The sequence below is a fragment of the Parus major genome, chromosome 4, assembly GCF_001522545.3.
Source record: "Parus major isolate Abel chromosome 4, Parus_major1.1, whole genome shotgun sequence".
NCBI classification, from domain to species: Eukaryota; Metazoa; Chordata; class Aves; order Passeriformes; family Paridae; genus Parus; species Parus major.
This window is the reverse complement of record NC_031771.1, coordinates 15,198,691-15,223,362: the sequence shown is the minus strand read 5'-3', so window position 1 is coordinate 15,223,362 and position 24,672 is coordinate 15,198,691. Positions and strand designations below refer to the sequence as shown.

The window sequence follows — 24,672 nt, the reverse complement described above, 5'->3', positions numbered from 1 at the left end:
TACTTCTGCCAGCTAAACAGACAGAGAAGCAGACAAACCAACACATTTTAATGCAAACAGGAATTTAGCTGTTTTAGCTATTTTCACCTCAAGGATTTATAACATGCCCTTCCTCCCAAGTGCATTTCCTTCTCCAGTGTAACTGTTAGAATACTGTGAAAAGGTTTACCAAAGTTTTTCAGATGAAAAATCAGAGAGGGGAGAAGGTCATGTGCTGCCCATGTACCCAACATCTCACATCAGGCAGCAAGCCAGATTGCTTCCTCCCATCCTGTCTCTTTTGTTCATCATTCCTGCTGTCCCAATTTTTCACATTTAAAATGCACATAGCAATTTCTGGAAGCTGAAACCAAGGGCCAGAATGTAGAGAAAGCAAGCTGGTGTAAATCCAGAGGTGTCATGGAGCCATGGTGATTTACACGAGCTGTGCCGAAGGCTCGCTTTGCCTCCTCCGAAGCGCAGCACTACTCGTGTAACCACAAAACAATAAATAACAATAATAAAAATGCTCTGCACGTATTATAACTTGAATAATTGCTTTCTGTCTCTTTCCATTCCCCTCAAAGTGGCAACAGGACACAGCTACTCCCATTACTTGCTTTGCTAACCCAAAGAAAACCAAGCTCTTAAAGTCATACTTCCCGAGAAACATTAGGAATGCATTTACACAACAGAGCAGAGGCACCTTGGTAACAAATGCCAACATCTTTATGCTGCCTTGAAAGATCCAACAGGGATACAACAGCAGCAAAGAAGGTTTTGGCACATCAGCCAAGTATGAATTTCTGAGGGAAACCAGGAAGGCTTTCAGCACTTGCTGTAAATCTCCACCTCTTTCTCCTCAACTTCTAGTGCAGAACCAGTTTGTTGTCTCAAACAACAGTAAGTGCCTTCCTGGCTGGTCATACCAGACTAGCCTCTTTAGTCACCAAAACAGATATCCAGCTCACTGGAAGCATTTGTACCTTGGCTGGGGGCATCTTGCTGGTACATCTTCAGTGGTTGCCTTACCTACATCAATGAAGTACACTACACATTGGCTTGGGCTTGCTGTGATCACACTTATTTTGTTACAAAGAGCCCAAACAAAATTGCCTAAAGGGTCCAGACAGAGAAATCACTGGCAGCCCTGTCACAGAACAAGTGCCTCGTTACATGATGACAAATGGTGGCAGAAGACTCTGCTGGTTCGCTGACCTCCAGCTGTTGCTCAAACCTATCCAGGATCAGGAGGACAGAATTGGTATCTATAGCTCTAGAGGTCTAACTTTGGCCTAGAACATTCACAGCTCCTCTAATCCTTTCCCTTCTTCTGGCAAACCTGTGTTTCCTGACCCGACCTCTCCTCTCCTGTAAGTGCAGACATAAACACAACGAAAGGAAGAATTCAGTAAAGACCCCTGGGAAGCAGAAGAGGAAAGACAGTCTAAGGGCCAGAGATTCATGAATGTAAATATTGCAGAGAAAAAAAGAGATTGGTAAGAAATGGTGCAAGGAGGGGAAGAAACCCCCTTGAAATCCATGCAGATTTATACTGGAATGTAGCTGGGAGATGCAAAGTGGACTGCCAGAAGCTCTGTGCACTGGCCTGGCCCTTCTGTTGATCTCTGTGATAGTGCTCTTACCAGCATCAACCCTTGGGTTAGTGGTAAAGAGCTTAGGAGCTCCTTGCAGGGAATGTGCCACGGAGATTAAAATGAGAGTAAAGAACTGGAGGAAGAGGGGCTGGAGAAAAGATAAGAGGAAGAACAGAATCCTGCTGCTTCAACAGGCATGTGTCCCTGCATGATTTTACCTGCTCAGTGACATACTGTTAGATTTCCTCTCTGTCCTCCAGAATGGGAAAGTCCATACCTATGCAACCATGACAACAGCATACAAATACAATTATCTGCACAGTAAAACATGAACCTTAGGAGACTGATGAAGGCATAAAATCCTCTACAAGGTTTGCAGCATGAGTCCCTTCAGCCACTGGATCACCAGTATGAAGTCAACCACCACTGTATGTTTGGAAAAATTTTAGAGGCTCATTCAATATTGTTGGGAACAGCTGAACCTTTTTTGATATGTCTAAAAGGAACAAGTAAACAGAAAAAAACTCACAGTAACACTAAGCTATCACTTCTCTCTAAACCTGGAAATATATTGGTATTTTTTGGTATTGTCATTATAGCTTCAGACTGGTATAAGTCTTAACATCTGGAATAACAGCATTTATCCATTCACCACCACCTGCTGCCAGAAAGAGTTACAAAAAATACACTAATGGCACTTAGCTTTGTTGGAATACTGTAGGAAAAACAAAAGCCACCTTCCCCAAGGTGGGAAACACCACAACAACTCAGAGTGCAGTTTTCCCTCTGGCTACAGGAGGACATCTGGCAGTCGTGGTTTTAAGGACCTGAGGTGATTTACGGACTGCTCAAGCCTGCCAGAAGCTGGTGTGAAAGTACAGCTCTGCATTAGGCAGAAGTATGTGGAGCCAGTCAAATACACCTCAGAGACGACCCTTCTAGGACTCTTTGTGGGAACAGCTTTGCTAGGCTGTCTCTAATGAGTTATTCTTGCTAACCTTTATATTGCTTTAGCAATCTAGAAGCTCTGAGCAAGATCGGGGCCCCAGTAAATTTTTGCACAGTGTTCTCAGGCAGAGTCCCTGCTGCAAGCCTCTCTGGCTGAAAGCCTGGCACATTTCAGTGGAGCCAGGATACAGCTCTGACCCAAGCAGAGAGAAGAAAGCCACACAACACTGCAAGCCTCTAGAGGAGCTTGACACAGAGCACAGGACGCTGGGTTTTGCACCTTGATGCACTGCCTGGCAGACCACCTTCCTTCACAAGACCCACATGGTGGGTCAAGAGAGTGACCCCTGTAATAGCAGCTTTGCAGAAGGGCAGCACTGGGCAATACAGGTAATTCTCATGAGCACAGAGACATGAATTCAGGTACAAAACACCGTCCACCCCTGACAACTTTCACATCATAAGTGCTTCCCAGCGGGGCAGCTCCAATGCCAACACACACCTTTTGCATTATCTCACCACAGGGTGCTTTATATTTTAGTGTCTCTGAACAGTAAGAGTTACCATGGCTTCCAAGATCCTATATTGCTGTTTTTAAATATCACCATGTCAACTAAAACTCTAGAAGGGTTTCTCAAGGGGATTGGAAGTCCATGCTTTATGGCACTAATTATGTCTTTTTTCCTGCCATTGGAACACAGTGAAATGCAAATCAGAAATGGCACCATGTACAAAATTGCACATTTGGGTTTTCAAGTCACTGCGATTATTTTTCATGCCTTGTCATCTTTCCAGATAAACCATGTCACATCCTCCTCTGTAAAGTTTAGCTAGCATATACTGATAATTTTTTTACTACACAAAGGAAAGGTTGTTGTTCCTATGACAATAGAGTGAAAAAACTGAAGGGTGACTTCCAAGTCCGTGTAAACCCTTCTCATTCATCCCCATATCACTTCACATTTGAGGCACAAGCTTACTAAGGAGGTGCACTTCTTTTAAAGCCAGAGAGGGACTGAAGGAATGTACAGGCTTTACTTGCAGGACCAGGAGATTAAAGCTTGGGAACTCAAGGAGGGATTTTCAGAACAGCTCAGCTCAGCTTTGGAATTACTCTGCTTTTAACACAGCAGTGATAAGACTCCCATTGTCTACAAAGTGGGACGTGCTACTATTTCACTTGGAGAAAGAGGATCAGCAGCATGCAATTTAAAAATGCCCAGCAGTTTTGAAGTCCTTGGTACCAGGAAAACATGTTTTACCACTTCTTACACAGCCAGCAGGTTGGGAAATGTGGATTTGGGAGGACTGCCTTGTTTTAAACATGAAAGCTCAGAGCCTCACTGAAACACCTGCCTTAAGAAGGTGGAATACTGAGCTACCCTTCAACTACTGAGACATCATAAAACCCAGAAAGTCAGCAACTATAACAGGGCAGAACAGTGGCAGTTCATGGCAACTTGTCCTCTTCCTTTTCTAAGTCTTCTCTAAGCTAATTCCTATTGCTATGCTCCAGGAATAAAAAAAAACAACAAACCTCTATATGAGAACACTGTGACATTATATTTTGTCCTTGACCTTATCTTGGGTAGAGACAAACTAAATGAAAAGACTGGAAACAAATTTCTTTAACTTCTGTGTCTTTATGGGATAAAGTCTTCCCTCTACTTTTCTAGTCCAACAACTTCTTGGGCTGAACCAACTCTATCAGTTGCTGAGTGCCAAAAAAAACCACCAAAGACAACCTTGCAGATAAATTGAGAAAGAGCAGCAGAGCACTGTTAGCAGCAAGCTATTTTATACTGTAGCCAACTGCAGGGGTGGGGAAAATCTTTCAATGGCAGCATGGTGAAGAGGAGATCAAACAGAAATTGGTAGGAACAATCTTTTTCTATTCCCAGCTCTGTGTCCTATAACACAAAGATGGCAAACCTTAATCAGCATAAAAGAAGGTAATAAATGGAGGAGCTTCTGCTCCTGCACAAGTTCCAGGTTAGCTGACTAGGGAGAAAGATAATAAAAAGGAGCCTATTTGTTTTGATATGTTAATTCATCTATCCAATTTCTGTCAAAGATCAAAGACAAAATTCTGATCCAGAAAGACTAGTGGACAAGAAGGTTTATCAGAGCACAAGAACTGTAACACAGAAACAATTCTTTTAAATCACAAACCTCGGGAATCTGGTGGGGGAGCAGATCAAAGAATGAGACCAATTTGCACCTCGTGAAGGTGCACTTTTTGCTTACTACCACAAGCCACCCAGCTGTACCCTCTGCATTTACAGTCTGGAGAGCAAGCACATGGGAAGGGGAAGCACAGGAAGATGGCAAGGGATCACTGAAGTTCCCCCAAGGGGTCCAACAGTTGCACGTGCTTCCGTCTGAGCTCAAAAATGCCTCAGAGACTGAATCCACTGGTTGGGCACCAGTGGTGGGAGATCAGTTCACAGTGACAATTAGGGATGTCCTGGCAAGTGAGCTTTATTTATCCTTCCTTCCCCAGAATAGATGAACATAGGCACACAGTAAAGCCAGATCTGCAAATAGCCCTAACAGATGCAACAGAGATTCTGAACAGGCAACCAGGTCCACCGATACCAATCAATTTGGAAGAGCAGGGCCTGAGCAGACAGCTCTGGATACCACGTTCTGCACCCTTAGAAACACAGAGACTACCACAGAGTGTGGTCCATAACTTGGGTCAAATAATATCCATGTCCTGTTGTGGCCACAGAAGTGACTTCTGGGTACCTCAGATTCCTGAATGAAAGGTTTGCTTTCTTCCCTGTGTTGTTTTCCCCTGCCATATCCTTGCAGTTTTTTATTTATTTGCTTAAAAGGAAATGAGCCTAAGGCTGTGCTTGGTTTCTGCTTATTTTATTTGATCATGCTGCACTTCAAGTATTACATCCCTTCAGTGACATCAGGCCTCAGCAGCTCTGCTGGAGCTCTTTCACACAGAGAGGACAGATTCACTGCCTCCTGGATTTTCAAAGGAATTTTTTCCTCTCCTTTCACTGAGAATTATGCAGGAAGCTCAGCAGAACCTTCATATATTCTGCAGAGACCTTTAATTATAAGTTTCTAGTAGGTTTCCAGCTACTATATTGTATCACCCAATGACAAAGTAAGAGAACTTGGTGTCCCTTTGCCCTCCCGCTTATACAAAATCACTTTGAGTACTTAAATTAACATTGCATGATCGCCCTGAAAGGAGTGTTCCATCTTCAACCTCAAGATATGTACATCCCCAGTCTTGTCTGTGCAAGCCTCTTGTTCTCACCCTAAATGCAGCTCTACTTAGCTTTCCCCATTAAATTAACTTGGCATTTTCCACGTGTGATACAGGACTCTTTTAGCTTGTCCCCAACACAAATAAAGAGAAGCCTATTGTACCTCACATTACGTGGATTTAGAGATTAAATTTTTGCTTTGATCCATTAACATATGAAATCATGGAATTAGAGACTGAATTTTTGCCTTGATCCATTACCACTGGAGATCAAGACCATTCCAGAACAAGGTCAGTGTGAATTCATTGCTAAGGTTAAATCTTGATCTTGCCTTTTTTCCCCTCCTTTTTTCTGTCAGACTAGGTTCTTTTAGATAGTCCACACATGGCAGGTTAAATATTTAATTTCAAATGTATTTGCTTGAATATAGTTGGTGTCACATGGGATTTCTGATTTAGTGGAGTAATAGAAAATGTACAGAAAGTATAATACAAATGTACATTATGTTTAGTAAATGATAGCATTTCCAATACACAGTCCAGTCACAATTCCAATGTGATTCCCACTGCTGATCACTGTAATATGCCAACTGGCATAACAACAGGCATCCCTGATCACCAGCAAGGAGATTCAGGTGGGCTGAAGCCATCTCAAACCCATTACACTCCTCAAAATTATTTTTTCTGGTTGTTTATTTATTGTATATTGGGCTGGCCTACAGATCCACTCCTCCCCCCACCCCTGCAGGAGATGGTCCCCTGCAGACAGAAAAATCTCTTTTAATGAGGTCAGGAAGAAATTCTGGCAAAATGGACACACAATACCTGCAGCTTTCAAGCAAGCTGATAGGGAAGTCAAAATACAGTGAAAAATAAGCAGACATGAAGAGTAGCTTTGGAGAAGAGAGAGGTCCAGGGACAAAGGGAAGCAAACACAAAACCTGTCTCTTTTCCAATTTCCAGCCGCAGCAAGAAGCTGCCTCTGCCTTGAAGGCAGAAAGAGTCACTCTAACAGCAAACAGCAGAGCACTTAATACTAAGGAACTCCAAGTTAAAACAAACTTCCAGGAGTTCTTTGCAAGAGCATGCAGCTACAATTGCACTGTAGCACAGATGCATTAATTTGAGATCTTCAAATCATTTGTGTGGGCTAGAGACAAGTTTAAGGGAGACCAAAGAGCAAAAAATTATTGTAGAGACCTAAAAAAAAATCACACTGCACAATGCAGAAGTTACATTAAAATCCAAATTATTATTACGAGAAATAAAACTTAGAGCACTGATACCAAACTGGCTTTTAAAGCAAGCTTGATTCATATGCTACATTCAGATTTATTGGGTCAATTCAGCCATATCCTCCTTTGCATCAAACAGAAATCTATTCCCACCTTTTGTCTTGTTGGTGCCAGACAAGGAGCAAAGATTAGTCCAATCCTCTGGAAGTCCACAGGAAACACAAAGCTGGTCAGGCTGTAGAGTTACATGTTCCAGAGACTGAGGAACTTTTACTTTACGAGACCTTTGTTCTCAGCATTAGTACTGACCTCACACCCTGTTATGCACTTGAGTGAGAGCTGTTCAGGGTTTTCTTCTGCCATGGGGTCACCAGCTGATCACCATCAAGTTCAGGTGAAAGCAATCCACAGGGGCAATGCCCTTGCTGAATGCTTGAGAGGTCTGGAAGGAACCTAGTTTAACTTATTTAAAATGCAGGGCAGCCTGAGAGGAGGTAAAAAAAAAATAGGAAATAAGATTTCATCAGTTTAGCTTCTCATAGGTTCTCATCCACAAATAAGAATTTCACTGGAAGATCTGATGAGCCTCCTTATCTGGATAACTTCAGGCAAAAGAGCTCTGCTAGAAGTAACCAAATCCTTAAGGGCTCTCCTTGTCTGTTTTTGAGTTGGAATGACCTGAAATTAATTTCATTTTTACATTATTGAAAAACTTAATTCTGTATTCAAAGAGGAAATACTGCTGGTTTGGGAATATCTTCCAGGCATAACAATAGGATGAGCTATTTCCTTTGGGAACTGAGCACACCTGTAAAAGCAGCATTCCCAGCCTCCATGTCCATCCCCACCCACTTTTGCTTGCAGCTCCATGGGGAAGTTTCAGATGTGCTCAAAAGCTCAGATAAGAGGTGGTTTACTCCCACCTTCCACTTTTAACAGATTAAGTTCATTTGATTAATTTTGTTTCATGTTGTTTAATCATTTCATTCCTGCTACTCCTCATTGGGTGAATTTCTTCCAAAAGTTATGCATTAGCAGTGTTTCTTTAGGAAAAGGAAATTAGATCTATGAGCCACAGAGTCTACTGCTCAAAACCAAGCAGTAATATTTTTACTAACAAAACCACTGTTCAATTGAAAAATTGGCCATTCCATTAAGAAAAATTAAAACATGATTTTGGTATAACTAGAACAAAACTGTAGCTGAAAAGCTTATCTCTATAAAGAGTGGTAATATTATGGAATTATATTGTTGCCATCACAGAGTTGAATTTCACACTATGTTGGCTGCTGCATCCAGAGATTAACAATTTTCTCTTTTCATGTATTTTACAGAGACTCAAGCTACACCTCTTAGGGGTTTTACAAAGAAAAAGAAGAAACTTTTATTTCCAGTTTATTAGGAAATATGAGTAAATCTAGTTTTAACAATAAATGCTAGTAGAAATAATATCAGCTGCTGAGAACAACTAGAATTGGACTCAAATTCTTGATCAAGAGCTAGAACTGAAATTCTTTACTGGTGATTGAGAGATGGGGACATCTGGGTCGAGATCAGCAGCCAATTTTATTGAGTATACAAGGTGTTTATATAGGGTTTTGCTTGTATGGCACTTACAAGGGTTCTATTTTTGGTAACAATTTCCCACTGGTTATATGTTCTTCATGGCATCAGTCACCTGGTAATTATTACAAAGTTTCACAACGTATTTCTTGGTTACTTCTATCCCAGGGAGTAGTTATCTCTGTCTGTCTCTCCCATGATTTCTGTTCAATTAGGCTCCTTTATTAGTCCCATTGTGCTGGCTGTTTTATTCCCCATACTTCTTGATACCTGAGCTAGGCCTAAACTGCAGAATGTGAAAAGAGCAGGTAAAGCCATGTGGAGGAAAGAAAAGTGAGAATGACCATGAGATGAAAGGGAGGATAAAAATGGCACCCTAGTAGCAGATTACAGTCATGTAAAATACATCACCCTCTTTTTTCCTTCAAGCTGTCCCAAAAATACACACAGAAATGACTACAACAGAAACTCAGGATTAGAAACATACATACCATTGCCTTTGTCACTTTGAACACTGCAGTGTGCAGATAGCACAACATAAATGTTTTCTCCTGCTCTCTTGCTACAGAGCCTGCATTGAAGTGTTTTCTGTGGGCTCAGCACACAGCATTGCTGCATCAATCAGCGTGACACCCTGTGGGTTAATGCACAGAAACTCCCAGGTTAAGCCCTCCCTGTCTCAGTTCCTGATGTCAATATACAACAGAGCCATCTCATTGCATCTGAACTTGAGTTGCTCCACGGGTGGATGAACAGCATAAAGCCCTGTGCTGGGTCTGAACTCAGCCTCACACTTTTGAAATTCTCTGGGGCTTCCAAAACTCTCTGATGGATTTTGATCTCCAGCTTTCCTGAATGGTTTCAATAATAGCCATCCAGAGACTGAAGTCCAGTTCTAAGGCAGCCTATGTTTTGTGAGGGCAAACATATAAATATATATATATATATATATATTGCAGATTTTAACACCAAAAATTTGCGTTACACCTACATGCGTTTGCCAGTTCTACTTAAGTGTATGTGGCTCAGAGATGATGTGTTAAAACATCGTCAGTGGGGGGCAAATAATTATGACTTGTCTTTTCAGATTGAATGATTTTGACTTCAGGGAGAAATATACAGCCATAATAGAAAATCTGTCTCCTAATGCTGCAATGTGACTACAATCTGTGAGGTCAAGTTGACCCTTCCCAAAATAATTAACTTCCACTCTCATCTGGAGGGAAAAGTAATTGACTTACAGCACAAGATAAAGAGGGCTCCAGCATATATGCTATTTTATATTGTGAGCACTTAGCAAACCTATATGGCAACTTTGTGCTTAGCGGCATAACTATCTCTGTACAGCCATGTAAAATAACACAATTATCTTTGGAGGTAAAGGCAAACTGTCAGCTAAACCAAGGGAGCTGTTATTAACTTTTGTGATAAAAGAAGCCCTTCTCTCCACCAACATATTTGATTTTTCAATTCAAATTGGAAATTCCTCTTCAGAAACCACTGCTGTCAGTAATCCTTTTAATTTATGGTATCCAGAATACAATAATTTCTATATTCTGTACCTTAAATCAACTGAACTTTTACATATTGCATTTCTTTCACGACTTTAACTTTCTGGTCAGGTGCTTCAAAAGAATTTAAAGATGAGGAGCACTACCCAAAGAAAAGCAACAAATAATGCTTTAAGGTCAATCTTCAAGCCACAGTGTGGAATGAATTTGGCATCCACTGGATGTCAATGGAGGTCTGCATTTTATCTGTATGCAGGAGATGGATGTGTGTTATTTTAAAACTAGATCTCATTACTGATTTTATTAGGATAATTTTGCAGGTTTTAGTGGGGATGGCTCTTTTCCCAGTATTATTATTCAGTGCCTTCTGGTAGCTGATAGAGGGAGCTGTTATCACAAAATGTCAAATGCCAGTAATGCAGAGACAGCGTCCATTATCTCTCTCACTGCCAGTCCAGGACAGAGGTAGATTCAATAAGTTTGGTGCTCAGTCAGGACTGGGAAGTGCAGGAAATACCGAAGGTAGTTGCAGGGATGGCAGCGCTGAGACTGGCACAAAGAGAGAAAGGTTTTGCAGTGAGGTGGAACATGCTGAACTGATGCTTGGAAACCATGAGAAGGATCATGTTTAATTAGTGTGGCTGTGCAAATGATGTAATGAGGCATTTGAGAATGAATTTGAATAGCAGTTGGATAAAAGATTAGTAATCAGGATGTCTGCCTTCCATCAGAGGCTCAAGAGAGGGGTGCAGAAGACACGTTGCCATATGCATCAGAAATGTCCAGATATAGAAATACACACTGACACAGGATGCTGCAAAGAGATGGTAGAGCAGCCAGCTGTAAGGAAAATCTGGGCAGCTGCAAAGTGGAAAGCTGAGAATGGGGCAGGACCCCATAGCACCTTAAAATCCAGTAGTCCCTGATACACCAGTAGTTACCAGTGTGACAGAGCCCAACTGTGGACAGAAGCTTATGATGGTAAAATTCAAGATTTCACAGAGTGTCTTACAGCAAATGAACAGTTCAAGGAAGTGAGGGATAAAAGATGAGATTTCCACAGAGGTAGCTCAATGAGGATATTGCAAATTTCTGCTCTGAAGAAATTTCAAAGTGGTAAATGTGTCATTATTCATTCACTAGCCAAAAGCAATGGCCAAAAGCTGGCAGACAGCACCATCCCAATGCTCTGCAAGGTCTGAAAGTCAAAACAGATAGTGAGTTATTTGGTGAGGGAGGGAATATCTTTATTAATATTAAATAAATTACACCACACCTCTGTTAGAATTCAGCCGATGGGCAATGACCAGGCCTAGCAACAGTGATTAAAAGACCTCATTCATATCTAATGATCACACAGAGTAATAATCTCATTGTAAAAGGCAATCAGACACTTGTTCACTCTTCTTATCTCTGCTCCACATTTGTAGTTACTAAGAAAGGATCTGCCTTTGATCATCTTTTCCTGTGCTGCTCTTTAAGCCATTTCATTAAAGGGCCAGAGTTTCCTGGATTAATGGCCATTTGTCATTTCCCAAATCAATCTTGCATGGAGTCTGTTGAGACCTTACAAACATTTCCTCAAATGTTTTTTCAGAATTACAGTAGTTACTAATGCTGTGCTCAGATGAGGTGGTTTTGTTTGAAAAGGCAACAGAAACAAAAACAAACAAACACAAAACAAAACGAGCCTGCCAGAGCAGCTTCTGTTTTTTATTTAATTTTATTATTTTATTTATTTTTATTTATTTTATTTTTATTTATTTTATTATATTATTTTTATTTATTTTATTATATTATTTTTATTTATTTACATTTACATATATGTATGGAGATCTTAATTGAAATTTTATTTTAAAAAAGAAATAAATATATTGATTGAGTCCAGTTTTGCCTGCATACCTAAAGTCTTAATTCTTTCAACTTTTCAATCTGATTATTTTTTTGAGTTGCCTCCAGAGCCTGGGCTCATCCCATCTGTCACTGTTGAGCTCTTTACTATTTCTATTTCATTTATATCTACCACATCTGCTTTTTAGACTCAAGCCTGGCTGGTAAACTTTTTTTAAAGAGCCAAGTATTTTAATAAAATCAGTGTCATGCTAAAACCTCTTTTTTTGAAGGTTCCCCTTCAAAGACTACCACCTCCCCTGTCTCAGGGAAGCATAGCCATTCTGGTTGCTCATAAAGGAAATTCAGTCCTTCATACCAGTGGAGGGCTGGAGTTCAGTGGCACAGCTTTTCTTCAGGATTCAGATTTACCAGGGGACTGGTACTACAGCCATCCTACAGTTGAGGGGGAATTTTAGTATTTAGCTGGGATGTGAATTTTGATTTGGGGTTTGTGGCTTTTTCCTCTACAGACAAACAACTTTCCAGTTCTTCAGTGGCACAAGACCGTGAAGTGCCATTGGTCACCCCCATCCTATGCCAAGATTGCTTCCCATACAACTCTAACATGCTTGCTAAGAGGCACGACAAATTTAATACAAACCACACAGAGACCTCTTACCCTTTTCAATCAGCCCATGCATTCCTGTCCAGCAGGTGTGAATCACTCCACTTTTACGGTGGTGGCATAGAGATGACAAGACACTGAACATTCAATGACTGTGTCTCAGCTCTTAGAAACTAACACAAGACACATGACACTGGATTTTCACAGTGCTCTTTAGGCAGGTAATTCCTTTGCACATGGATTTTCAGAGCTGCTAATGTGTTAGTCATTAGGGTGACACCAGAGACCTGACTGAGGCTCTCAAAATGTGAATTCCAGAGCTGCTAGGCTGTGACTGGTATCAGCTAAGACTACTAGCAGACCTTTTTCCCTAAGCAAGGAGATCCAGGCAGAAACATGCTGGGCCATTCACCATCCAGCTGAAGCTCCTGCAGATGACAGGCATTTCTCACCTCTCCAGATCAAGTGCTTGCTATGTAGTTTGGAAAGAGGGGTTGACAAAGGTGTAGCCTTGGTTTGAGGTTCCAGGTCATGAGACACTATTCCTGTCCTTAACTGGGGTAAAAGCACAAATGCTGCTGCTAGCAAGCAGTAATGGGACATCACAATTTGACTTGCTCCAGGCAGCCCTCTTTGGCAAGCCTGTGCCACAGGGGCACCCACACATTCATCAGATTCAGTGTGAATTGGCCCTGCTGAAAAGCAGACCCCTCAGTTTGCTCCTGGATGTCTAATTAGGTACTTCCACCAAATGCAGCTTCAGTTTGTAAATGTGATTGCATTGCTTTGATTTTTACTGTTTTAACAGTAATTCACCTAAGTGACTCCCGTTCAATGGAGAGGTGTACACAGGTCACGCTTCACTCAGCTGGGGCGGTTCAGTTCGATCAGCATTCAATTCTTGCAATGAAACCTTCCACAATTAGGCTGACCAGGACCTGCAAGATGAAATTGTGATAACAAATGACATTCTTTCTGAAAGAGCCTTGAAATGCCTGACTGGCAAGACAGAAGGCAGCAGAGAGCTGAGGAATCAAACCTCACAACAGCCCCTGTTAAACCTACAGTGATGTAGCTACCATGCATCTTATTGAAACAATAAAAGTTGTTTTATATGGACCCAAAAAAACAAGGGATTCAAGGAAATGTTTCTCACAGCTGAGTGGGTATTTCCCAGGACTTGTTGGTTTTATTACCTCATCTGTGCCCTTAGCTATGAGCAAAGTAGTGCTGAAAGCTCCCCATTTAAAGCAGGCCACAGCAAACAGAGATTTACCATCTCTCTAAAGCACGTTTAAATTTACTGTGGGCACAAGCTCAACAAAAGCTTATAAAAGAGGTACCTGTGGCTTCCAAATTAAGCCCATTTTCTCTAATTAGCTTCCTTCTTCGCAATTTTCCTTTTTCCTCTACTCTTAAAACAGAAAAAAAAAAAAAGCAACAGCGATATTGTGAAGACCATAAAATCCATGTGCTTTTACTGAGTGGGGGCTTGACATGCTGGAATTCTTCTGGAAGAGAAGTACAAACTTCATTTGCAAAATGGACAAGGGAAATTAAGCGTTCTGGTTGACTTGGACATGGTTGTGAGAAACCTTATCCATTTGCCTAACATTAATTTCCGCCTGGTTATATTCTGAAGGAGTTTGTCCTCTCCTTGGAAGTTGATTCCCAGCATAACTGTTCATTGTTTACAAGCCAGCTTCTTTTAACTCCTCCTGCTGACAGAGCAAAACCTCATTTCATGCTATAATCTGATGAAAGTCTGACTGAAAGCAACCAGCACAGAAGTAGTTTATGGCAAGTGCTGTCCTTGTTGTCAGGTTACCATTGCAAAGAGCAGGAGCAGGTAATTTGTTTGTTAAGGTGAAGAAAAAGCAAATAAAAGACTTCTAGGACCATTCCATAACAGAGGAGCTCTAAGCTAATAATTTTAATAAGTAGACTACGAGGAGTGAGTGGCTCTAATAATTAGGAATGGTTGCAGAGCAAAGAACTCGGGTCACATACCCTGTGCTGGGCTCAGAATTAAATCTGGACTCTCCACAAGCCCAGTTCATCTAGCCCTGCTTTAAGCTCTCTCTACAGCACAGGGAGATTGTGTCCAGAGAGTGCAAAACAAAAATCTTCGGTTATCTTTGGATCCCCATTTGGATTCTTCAGGACTAAGAGCATCTCATCTTTCCCAGCTCTGTCTCACAGGCAAAGGACATCTGCTTCCATTTCCCTAGGGATCATGAAGCATAAATTGGATAACCCACAGCCTGTGCCAAGCAGCAGAACTATCCCATCCTTTATTTTCAGCCACTTAAAATTTTAACCAGTTCTCCTGGAAAGCAGTGATATTTAGGGATCAGAAGGATAGTGGGTGGGGGGAAGCAATTCCCTCTAAGACATGGACATTCAAAGCCAAGGAGCTGTAGTTTCTAAATCCAGATTAAAGGGCCTAATAAAAAATACTTCAGATCTCAACAATGGCCCAAGCACAGCACTAGGAATTATTTCTGTGTTTTATTTAGCTGAGCAAGAGACATGCTTCTCTGGAGAAGTACACCAATGCCTCAGATAGATCCTGCTCCTAGGTAAGGATCTCAGAGAGAAAGTTTCTCTTCATCCTCTTGGCCAGTAGATTTATGCACGCTTATATAAAAAACTCCTTTGTGTTGGGTGTGCACTGTTGTTTGCCTCAAAAGAAGGCTGAGCATGACCATGGCATCTGGACCATCAGCTCTTGGCAGTAGTTCTGGAGAGGTTGGAGCCCTTCACCGGACTCCTTCTCCTCACTGCAGCTAAGCACAGTGAGTAGCCACCCTTTGCTGACCATATTGCTCCTGGCTGGAGCAGGGTGGAAGGTGCAGTGATGTCCAGGCAGGAGAGGTGTTAAACAGGGCAGACTGGCATCTCTGTGTGCAGCACCTGCAGCCCTGGGGGCTGACCCAAACACACTCAGCCAACAGCCATTTGTCTCCACAAAGCAATGGAAAAGCATTGTGCTTTCAAACAGTCCCCTGTCAGGACTTAATTGCAGGAGGAGAAAAATAAGTTCTACCAGAAGGACAGGTAGCTGAATCACTCACAACTTACAGCCTGCAGGGATGAGCCTGGATAACCAGGGAGGCTCTTTCTGCTTCTAAGTATACATTGATCTATTCACTGCATGCTGAAAAACTTCAGGCTTTTATTCTGTACCAACAAACAGTGCTGTCATTTAGGTTGTAGCAGGTATTTACCCCCTTCCTGTCTCTCCTCAGAGGCATGAATAGTGTTATGAACGCAAAGAAAATATCTGTGAAAAATAAAAGGCCTCACAATCAGTGGAGCCCAAGCTGAACTAAACTTAACAGAGCAGGCCTGGAAAATCTTCAGTTCTCCATAAAGACATTATAGAGAGGCAACACATATATAACACAACACCTGATGGCTTGGTTGTTTTAGCAAAAAGAGTTATTATCAAATTACTTAGAAATGCTTACACTACATGTGAGGTTTTTCTGTATTTGTTGTTTGCAAAATATGGTCATCTTTTATCTCCACACAGAGGTCTTGATTTTCACCTTTATTCAAAGTTAACAAAGCTAACCCAAAAATTAATTCAATGAAGGTTCTTAACAGGACAATAGCTATAAATTCCTTTGAAATAGCTGGAGAAATTAAGGACTATTAAGACATGGAAATGATGGATCAGATAGGGTTTAAGTGATCATCTAGTAGTTGCTAAGCCTAATTTAAATACAGGAAGAATATCACGTTTCATCAGCTTCCATCTTCAGATTTAAGAGGTTCTCAAGTCCTCATTTATACCTGAAGTGTCACTGGCACATACATTAAAGCTGACAAAATCCATTTACTGCAGCAAGCTGTTCGAGTTCATCTCCTTATTTTCTCCAATCATGTTAATTTTCCTTTAGTGTTCTTTGTTTATAAAAAAATAAATAAACAAGCACTTTGTGTTTATTACTCTGAAGTTCTTCCACAAACATTTTATGTGCATTTAGGAGCTGCACTTGTGAGCTTTGCTGTCATTCAGTCCAATTGTTCTTTAAAATCCCCAGCATCTCTGATCCTCTTGACACTGCTCCTCCCTATCTTGCAAAAAACCCAAACAAACCCCCAGCCTTATAAAGCAACCTGCCCCCAGATAAACACATTTCTTTAAAGGATGCTCAAAGTCTTATGAAGCCTGCAGCCATCTGATGTATAAACAGAAAATTAAATGAGAGCTTTATCTGAGGCTCTTAGGCATTACTGTTCAAGGAAAGTCATGCATCCTTTCTCATCCTCCCTCAGCCATGGGAAGAAACTCTGGAGAAGACAACCCACACCTTTTCCATCATCCTCATTAGAATCCTAAGTTTTTTCCCTAAGAAAAGTGGAACTTTTTCTGCTCCTGTCTGGGAAGCAGAGACAGCAGCTTGACTTGATTCTTTGGTATCTAGCAGAGCACATGCTCCAAAGAAAGCTCAGCACTGGTCTCCTGCCACTGCTTGGGCCCCAGGTCCCAAGAAACCAATATCCTAACACATCTGCCACCTCACCTACATGTGTGTGAGTCTGACCAGTTTGGAAATATGTTCTTGGGGAAGGACAGGAGGGAGTCAGATATAGAAAGAAATGTCATAGCAGTCTCATATCCTCAACACATTGATTAAAAAATAAAAAAATAATAAAAAAAGTCTTTTTCAGGGTCTTTGGGTCTTTCTCATTAGGGAAAGATTATTTTCCCCCAACATAGGCAAAGCCCTCCAAACCCATTTACTTTTCAGAGAATCAGCCAGAGGGGTCAGACTAGCCCATCCCAACACACATATGTAGAAAAACAAGGAAACTTTTTAACTAGTGTCAATTCACCACTGCATCTAAACCCCCTTGCTAGAAAAAGCACAGCACCTCACAACAGCTGAAACACTGGGCTGTGTCCCTCACTGTTGTTAATTAGCTGCCCTCTGTTGATTTATGCTGGCTGTCATCTGCTCCATCCAGCCGTATTTTCAGTGCTGTTAAGAACACACTCCTGGTAAAAAGCTTCAGAAATTCCCTGTGGTAACATGACTATTTCTCATCTGGGTATCCTATCTTCAGGTATAAATCCCACTGTCTCTGCACCAGCACCCCACAGCCATCCCTGGCACCCCAGTACCCACCCCCAGTCCCTTTGCAAGGCTCTGTTTTCTTCCTTTTGTTCCTTTTTCCTTGTAGTCTTACCTTTGCCCAAACCCACCTGTCTCTTGAAGGGAGTCCTGCTCCTCTCTCCTCTGTCTTCGCATCTTCTTCCTTGGGAAGTCAGCAATCAGGTGAACTTGAAAATGCTGGAATTTTTCACCCTCAAAGATCTGTAAAGTAGGTTAAATCCTTTCTTTTAATTTACCTCCTGGTGGTTGTACTTTGAAAGCCTACAAGGGACCTGAGCAGTGGGCATCTCTACCGGCCGTACCTCACGCCATGCATTGCTTTGAGCAGACACCAAACTCTAAAGCCTTATACTGCATCCCATGTCTCATTACTTGTGCCTGTGGCTATGGCTTAAAGTAGTGGTGCATTCCCACCTTCTCTATCACCTCTACATGTTGTCTACATAAAAATCTCAGTTCTCCAAAACATTCATTTCTGTCTCAAGCCTGAGCTTGCCCCTTCCTCTCACACGACAAGCCTTGCTGGGATCTCTCTATCAGACCACATGTGTGAGAACACATTTTGCTTGCAAAAACAGTGCTGCTAGGGGACAGTTCATCTCACTCACAAGGGGAAAGAAATATGAAACAAAATCTAAACAAAACCCACCAAATAGAGGGATCTTGTTGTCCCTTAATTATTTTTCTTTTTTTTCCGACCATTTCCTCTTTCCTTTCCTTTCTTTTTTCCCCTCCCTGTATTTATTCACTGCTCTTCTCTTCCTGCTATCTCCAAAAGCTGTTATGCTCAGATCACATGTAGATCTATCTACATGTCTGAAGATAAGCACCAACAGAAGTGCTCATAAAATCAGCACCCTGACAAGATGAGATCATTTCACACACGCTGTTTGTTTCCTGTTATACTGGGGAATTTACAGTGGCTGCTGGCCACTATAAATACTGAACCATCAAGACAACTTTTTCATATATTTCACTGCAATAGTCATTGCTGCATTTTTGTCCTAAGAGTAATTTGATTTGTTGTAATTGATTTGGGTGGGTTTTCATTCTTAATTAACTGCTGTTATGATGCAATGATGCAATCCTTGTTCACAAACCAGAAATTAAATTCAGAGCAGGGTAATGGCAAGAGGATGGAGGAGATCCTTACCTGCCAGGAAGGTGAAGCAGTGGACTGAGGAGCCAATTAGCCACGGTGTTGATTGGCATGCTCTCATTAGTGGTGTGAGGGGACAAGCTCAATCTTCTCAGGCTTGTGGCCAGCACCCTGCAAAATTCATTTCTTTGTAAGTCTCAGTAAGAAGGACATATATCAATAAGAACTCCCTAGAGCTGTTTTGGCAGAGCCTGCCTTTTGCTGGCAGTTGGGCAAATCTGCCCATCACTAGGTCATGCAGTGGAAAGCTGAGGCCATGGAATTTTACAAGCACACATTCACTGCCACCTCTGCAAAATCCTCACTCGCAGTCAGAGCCCCCAGCTGCTCATGGACACAGGGATGCAGGGCAGAAGCATCTCCAACCATCAGTCTTGTCAGTCAGGCCAATGCACTTACCTTTGTTACCTGGAATTTATGCTGTTAAATCTCTGCTCTTTTTCTGTTGTTGTTTGTTTGTTTTCATCAGACTATTAAAATTGCTTAAAATTTCTTAGCTGGAGCCCTTTTCAGTTACTAACCTTGGTTTTGGGAGTGGACCAAAACCAGGAATCACACAAATTCTTCCAGAATACATTAACTCTGAGTGTTATTTCAGAGATGCCTTTTGAAAAGATTGTTGTACAAGTCAGAAGGTTCTGTAAGCTCAGACTTGAGATGAAAGGACTTTATTGGCAGCACTCTAAAATTCTCCACTGCTTTTGCAATGCTGTTGCAGCTGCTACTGTATTGATACAAGGCGTGTTGTGTTAATCTTTTCCTGGTATTCCTACTTCGATCAGATAAAAGTAAATGCAAAAGCACTTGTGTATATCACTTGAAGAACTAAACTAGGTATTATTGATCACAAACAGCACCTAGTTCCCCCTTTTTTTAACCCCATGGAGAAACCAGTCAGTGAAAACTAGGTGTCTTAGTCAAACCAGAAAAGGTGTGCACTTGGCAAGGATGTTTGCATAGTTTTTGACACCCTATGGTTCCAATGCTGTGGGTTCTCATTCTTTTGTGCAGAAAAAGCCCTAAGCTAGTTTTTATGATGCACCATGGTCAGGATGTTCATGATGCCACTGACCTCTCTCCCTGCTCAGGAGTCAAGAGTGGCTACACAGATAAAGCCGAGTAATTTGTGTATCTGATCTTTCCTGTTTAGCCCAGAATTGCAGCTTTCATAAAGTAAAAGAGAAGTATTTATAAATTAATTTCTTTGTGGATTTAAGCCACAGTATTTCTGTTTCCCACTAGAACATTCTAATACACCATTTTCCACAGGAGAAAAAAATAATCTTGCTGAAAAAAAACCCACAATACTTTTGTAATCTGTCCTAATAACTAGCTCTGGGCACAATTGTCCTTTGCCTAGAATGAACAACATTATGGAAGTTATTTTTCCTCTAGTTTCAAACAGATAAGCTGAGCTGAGCTAAGATAATGGTAAGTTTCCCACAAATCACAGCCTCCAGGAAATTATCCATTTTTAAATTCCATGGGGTTCTCCAGGTGAAGAGTAGACAATTGTCCTCATTTGAAACATAAATGGACTTAAAAGAAAGAAGTAGTAACATTAACAAACTATTCAAGCCGTGTGTTGTAAGGAGCACAAATGATGCGTTCCTCTTGGAAAAATATCTCTTCTGATCTTGGTTTTCAAAATGTGGTGTGTTTGTGAAGGAGTCACAGAATAAATAAATGCAGACACTCCTGCTCTGTTTCAAACCTGAAAAAATGATGCTTAAGTAAGAGGAAACCCTTGCATCTCCAATGAGAAGCTGATCCTCTCTTCTTATTTCCTTTTTCTCCTCCAATTCCTTAATACCAGATGGCCACACAGGTGTTAATAATATTCCCAGCATGTCCAATGGCAATACTGAGGAGATCTATATGCTTCTATTTACATTAATTGGCAACATTGCCCCAGTGGACAAGCTATTATCTTCCTGAGCTTTAGTTGTCTCTGTCTGAATACTTATCTTTATCCAAACGGTAAAGTCAAGGTCCCACTCTATTGTTTTCTACCACAGAGGCTGATTTATTTGATAATGTGGTTTCAAACACAATCTCTTCCTAAATTATCCTATCCATTCCATTATTTCTTTTCTATTATCCTGAAAGTCCAAAAGACTAGGTAAAAAAATTAGGTGCCAAATTCACTGTAAGTTTAGGAACTCGGACTGACACCTCTAAATCCCTTTGATGAGATTTTGTGATGTCATTCTGTCTTTCCAATTAACTTGGAGTGGTGTACTGGTGATAAAAAGATTTGGTCAGTATTTGTCTTCCAGATATTGAGTAAATACAAATCTCTCTGCTTCATCTACACTTAGTCTTTGTTGCAGAAGCAATGAATATTTTTTATTTGATAAAGGTCATGCTTACTTTCTTTCCATGCCACAAAGACACATTCTGTATGTGTGGAAAGTGTCATAACTGAAGAAAAAATAAAATAGTCTGGAACAGGGACTAGTCAAAAATGCTCTTGGGGAAAGCAGTTACATTTATATTATCAGGACAGGCAAGTCTTTTAATGCTGTGATACTGTCATAGCAATTCAAAGCTAAGCCACTTTATAAATATTAAATTCCTAAGGAAATAGAAATTCATGGTGTACTAGTTTCAGAATGTTACTTCCACCTGTCACTTAGATCCTGAACGTACGGTCTCTGAACAGCAAAGGACTTTCCAATATTAAGATGTAGGTGTCAGGTATTTCCTTGTAGCTATGTTTAAGAAGATCATTTTTTTTTGTGTTGCTCTGCTTTTCTCCTGAAGGACATGTAAACTGCTTTCCTCTCAGCATCATCCTCTGCTCACAAGGTGTGATCTGTGGCCCTGTTCTGCTGTTGTGTATCTCAATTAACATTAGTATTAGCAATAAATGGTAAAAAAACCTCTCCTGGTTATTCAAGGAACATTTATTTAAGACTAACACTGTTTGTTGACCAGTGCTCAAGGCCAAAAAGCAAACCCACTTTGTCTGGTTAGCATAATAGTGGCCAGGCTGGAGCGTGGATCCTGCAACTCTGCACCCTTGGCCCTGTCCACTAGACTTTGCTCAAGACAAGCCAATACAGAACAGGCAGAAAGGCCGGCAAAATTACAGCTTGAAATCTGCAAAAATAACTATGGCACCATCCAAGAAACAGAGTGGTACAGAAACATCCTTTATTTGTCATATGTGTAGAGGTGCTTGTAAGGGGACCTCTGACTTGCCTGAGCAGCACGTGAGCACCTGCCCGAAGAACAGCTCTTAAAAGCCTCATCCAACTTGTGTCTTTCGCTAACACAGCCCCCAGGTGCACTTAGTTTGTCCCTTTCACATATTCACCCTGAAGGACTCAGTCTATTTGTCTATGTTGTGCTGAGTGAAACCCTTTGTTACTGCCTTGAAAGCTGTGAAATAATGCCTTACTACTACTTGTCTGGGGTGAGAGCCTTTCTCAACTTTCAGGCAACATCTTGCAGACAAGCAAGGAGAGAGATCTGTGTGCTCAACATCTTGTAATAACTTGAAATCTTTGCCTCGAACCCACAGCTTTCTCAAGAGCAGGGTCACTGTACTGAAACAGAAGAGAGCAAAGCCCCAAGCTATCAAGCAGAGTACAAGCAGATTAGGAAGAAATGAAATTCATCAATACAGTGCCCTCTTGGTCAAAAGTTCACTAAGAGAGAAGGGAGCTGTACAATGCACCCATCTCCTTTTAATTGGCTTGAAGCTGCTTCTTACCACGCTCAAGCAGATGTGGTGTCAGTGGAAGCCATGCTAAGGCAGAAACTTTTAATTATTTTAAAATAGCCTTCTTCATCTTGAGGAGCTGTGGTTAGGACTTCACAGGGAGAGAGAGAAAACAAAAAAAAAAAATAAAAGAGTGAGAATAGGCTAATATTCTCTGCAGTAGATCTCTCTGGAATTTACTTCCAAAACTCTTTTGTCCAGAGTTTATTGATGCAAAGGTAAGTTGTTCAGTAGCACATGAGAAGAAATAAAAAACGCTGTCAACATTTTTGAAACCACACATATTTGTGGCTGAATCATTGTGTGATTACATGGGATTTATTTATATCCTTAACAAAAAATTGCATCTGTCAGGAGGGAAGAAAACAGGTAACATAGAGCCTATAACAAACCACAAAACAACTGGCTGTGGATTGGATATTTGAACCATTAGTTATAACGCAGAAGTTAGACTGAAATACTATCACATATAGATGACAACTATTATTCTTGAGCAGACATAATCTCTCCTAGATAACTGATGGACAAACAAACAGTAGCTAAGTCAATTAAACCTGTTAGTCACCATGAGTAGGTCTGCAGTGGATAACATGGGCTAAAATAATTTTCATTACCTTCAATCTTCCAAAGTATTATGTGGGGAAGCAGAGGGGGACATGCACTTTTGCTGAGGTGTAGTTGCTGTTCTCTGAGCCTCTCCTTACCTCTGAGATGGGCTGTGTGTGATCAGAGAGGGGGTGCTACCACAAGGCAAAGATGTGTTGGAGCTCTGAGTCCTGGGTGGCAGGGAGAGTCCAGAAGAAACTAAATTAACTGAAATGTGAAAAAAAAAAAAAAAAGCCTAAAAAAAAAATCTTTGAAGACACAGAAAAGAACTTTGTGACTCTTTTTGCAACCAGGAGGCAACAAAAAGCTGCTGGTCAGAAAGAAAACTCTCTGCAACAACATCTTATACAGGGCAGAAATATATTTGTAAACTTTTTGTTGACTGAATTTTCTCTTCTAAAGTGCAATAGTTGTAGTTCCACATCTAAGAAAGCCTAAAATCTGGAAATAAAAGTCCCAGGATGTGCCTGGGATGTGTTCTTTTAAACCTACAGTTCTGGAAGACCCATCTTAGAGAGGAGACCATTGTGGAATGGATCACAGGCCCATGGTATGTTCATGTGGCAAGTATGAAACTTTGCTACTGGTGCCCCATGTAATGATGAATATCTGTAGGTCTTACCATGGACTATAATGTGTGTGTGACAAATGTAGAGTTAATAAACGTTAAAAGGCAAAACCAACTTTCACTCTACTATGCTGTTAAGTTTTCACATATTGATTTGGCATTTCTCTCAAACATTTTATCAACCCAACCTTCTTGGCTCTGTGAAATTAAGCCACAGCTGATACCCTCAGGTAAAACACAGCTCCAAGTCCTACATTGTTCTGGTACCTATAAGCAATAGACTGTAAAAAATGTGTTTACTGTTGGAATAACTTACCTCCCACTGGTGCTACAGGGCTTTATATCCTTGAGTTCAAAAAGAGATTGAGAATAGCCCAGTGAACTTTGATAGATCCCAGCCTACCTTTGTTGTCAGTTTTATGAAGCAGGAGTGAGATCAGAGGAAATATTTATTGTTAATCAAATATTGATGTATTACAATAAAAAAAAAAAATCTGGCCAATTATGATGACCTGTTTGACGTGTTTTTGCAGGGCTCCTCTTGGTAGCTGTGCCTGCTGGGATTCAGTTTAGCACATCAAAGTGTCTGTCAGGATCAGCATTTCTTCATAATGCTAACAGCATCAGTTGAACACTAACTCTCCTTCAGTGCACATGTGTGGAGCATCCTAGAAAAACATTTCTAAAAAAAAAAAGACAAATTTGTACTGGAAGGGGAAATAAGACACAAAAAAAACCAGGAAAAATCCCTGATGGCTAGAACCTAACTAACCTGACAAAATTAATGAGCACTTGCTACAAAGTCTCCATAGATTCTTTCCCATGACAAATACCCTCCTTTTAAAGCCCAGAAGTTCCCTGTAATGTTCTGCTTTTTGGCAGCATGATGTAGCCCTGTACCTTCTCAGACAAATCTGCAAATGTCCCCATAACAGATGCCTTCAGGCACGCCCTTC

The 24,672-nt window shown here is 41.0% G+C and overlaps 1 long non-coding RNA gene across 1 annotated transcript; it reads right to left on the bottom strand.

Moving 5' to 3' along the window:
• Positions 1-11,952: 11,952 nt before the first annotated feature.
• LOC117244250 lies at positions 11,953-24,400 on the bottom strand. The gene is made up of 4 exons (XR_004496972.1): positions 24,229-24,400; positions 18,807-18,923; positions 17,743-17,854; positions 11,953-13,462 (listed from the first exon to the last, which is right to left on the bottom strand). It is a non-coding gene; the product is annotated as an uncharacterized LOC117244250 (long non-coding RNA).
• Between the last annotated feature and the right edge of the window lie 272 nt (positions 24,401-24,672).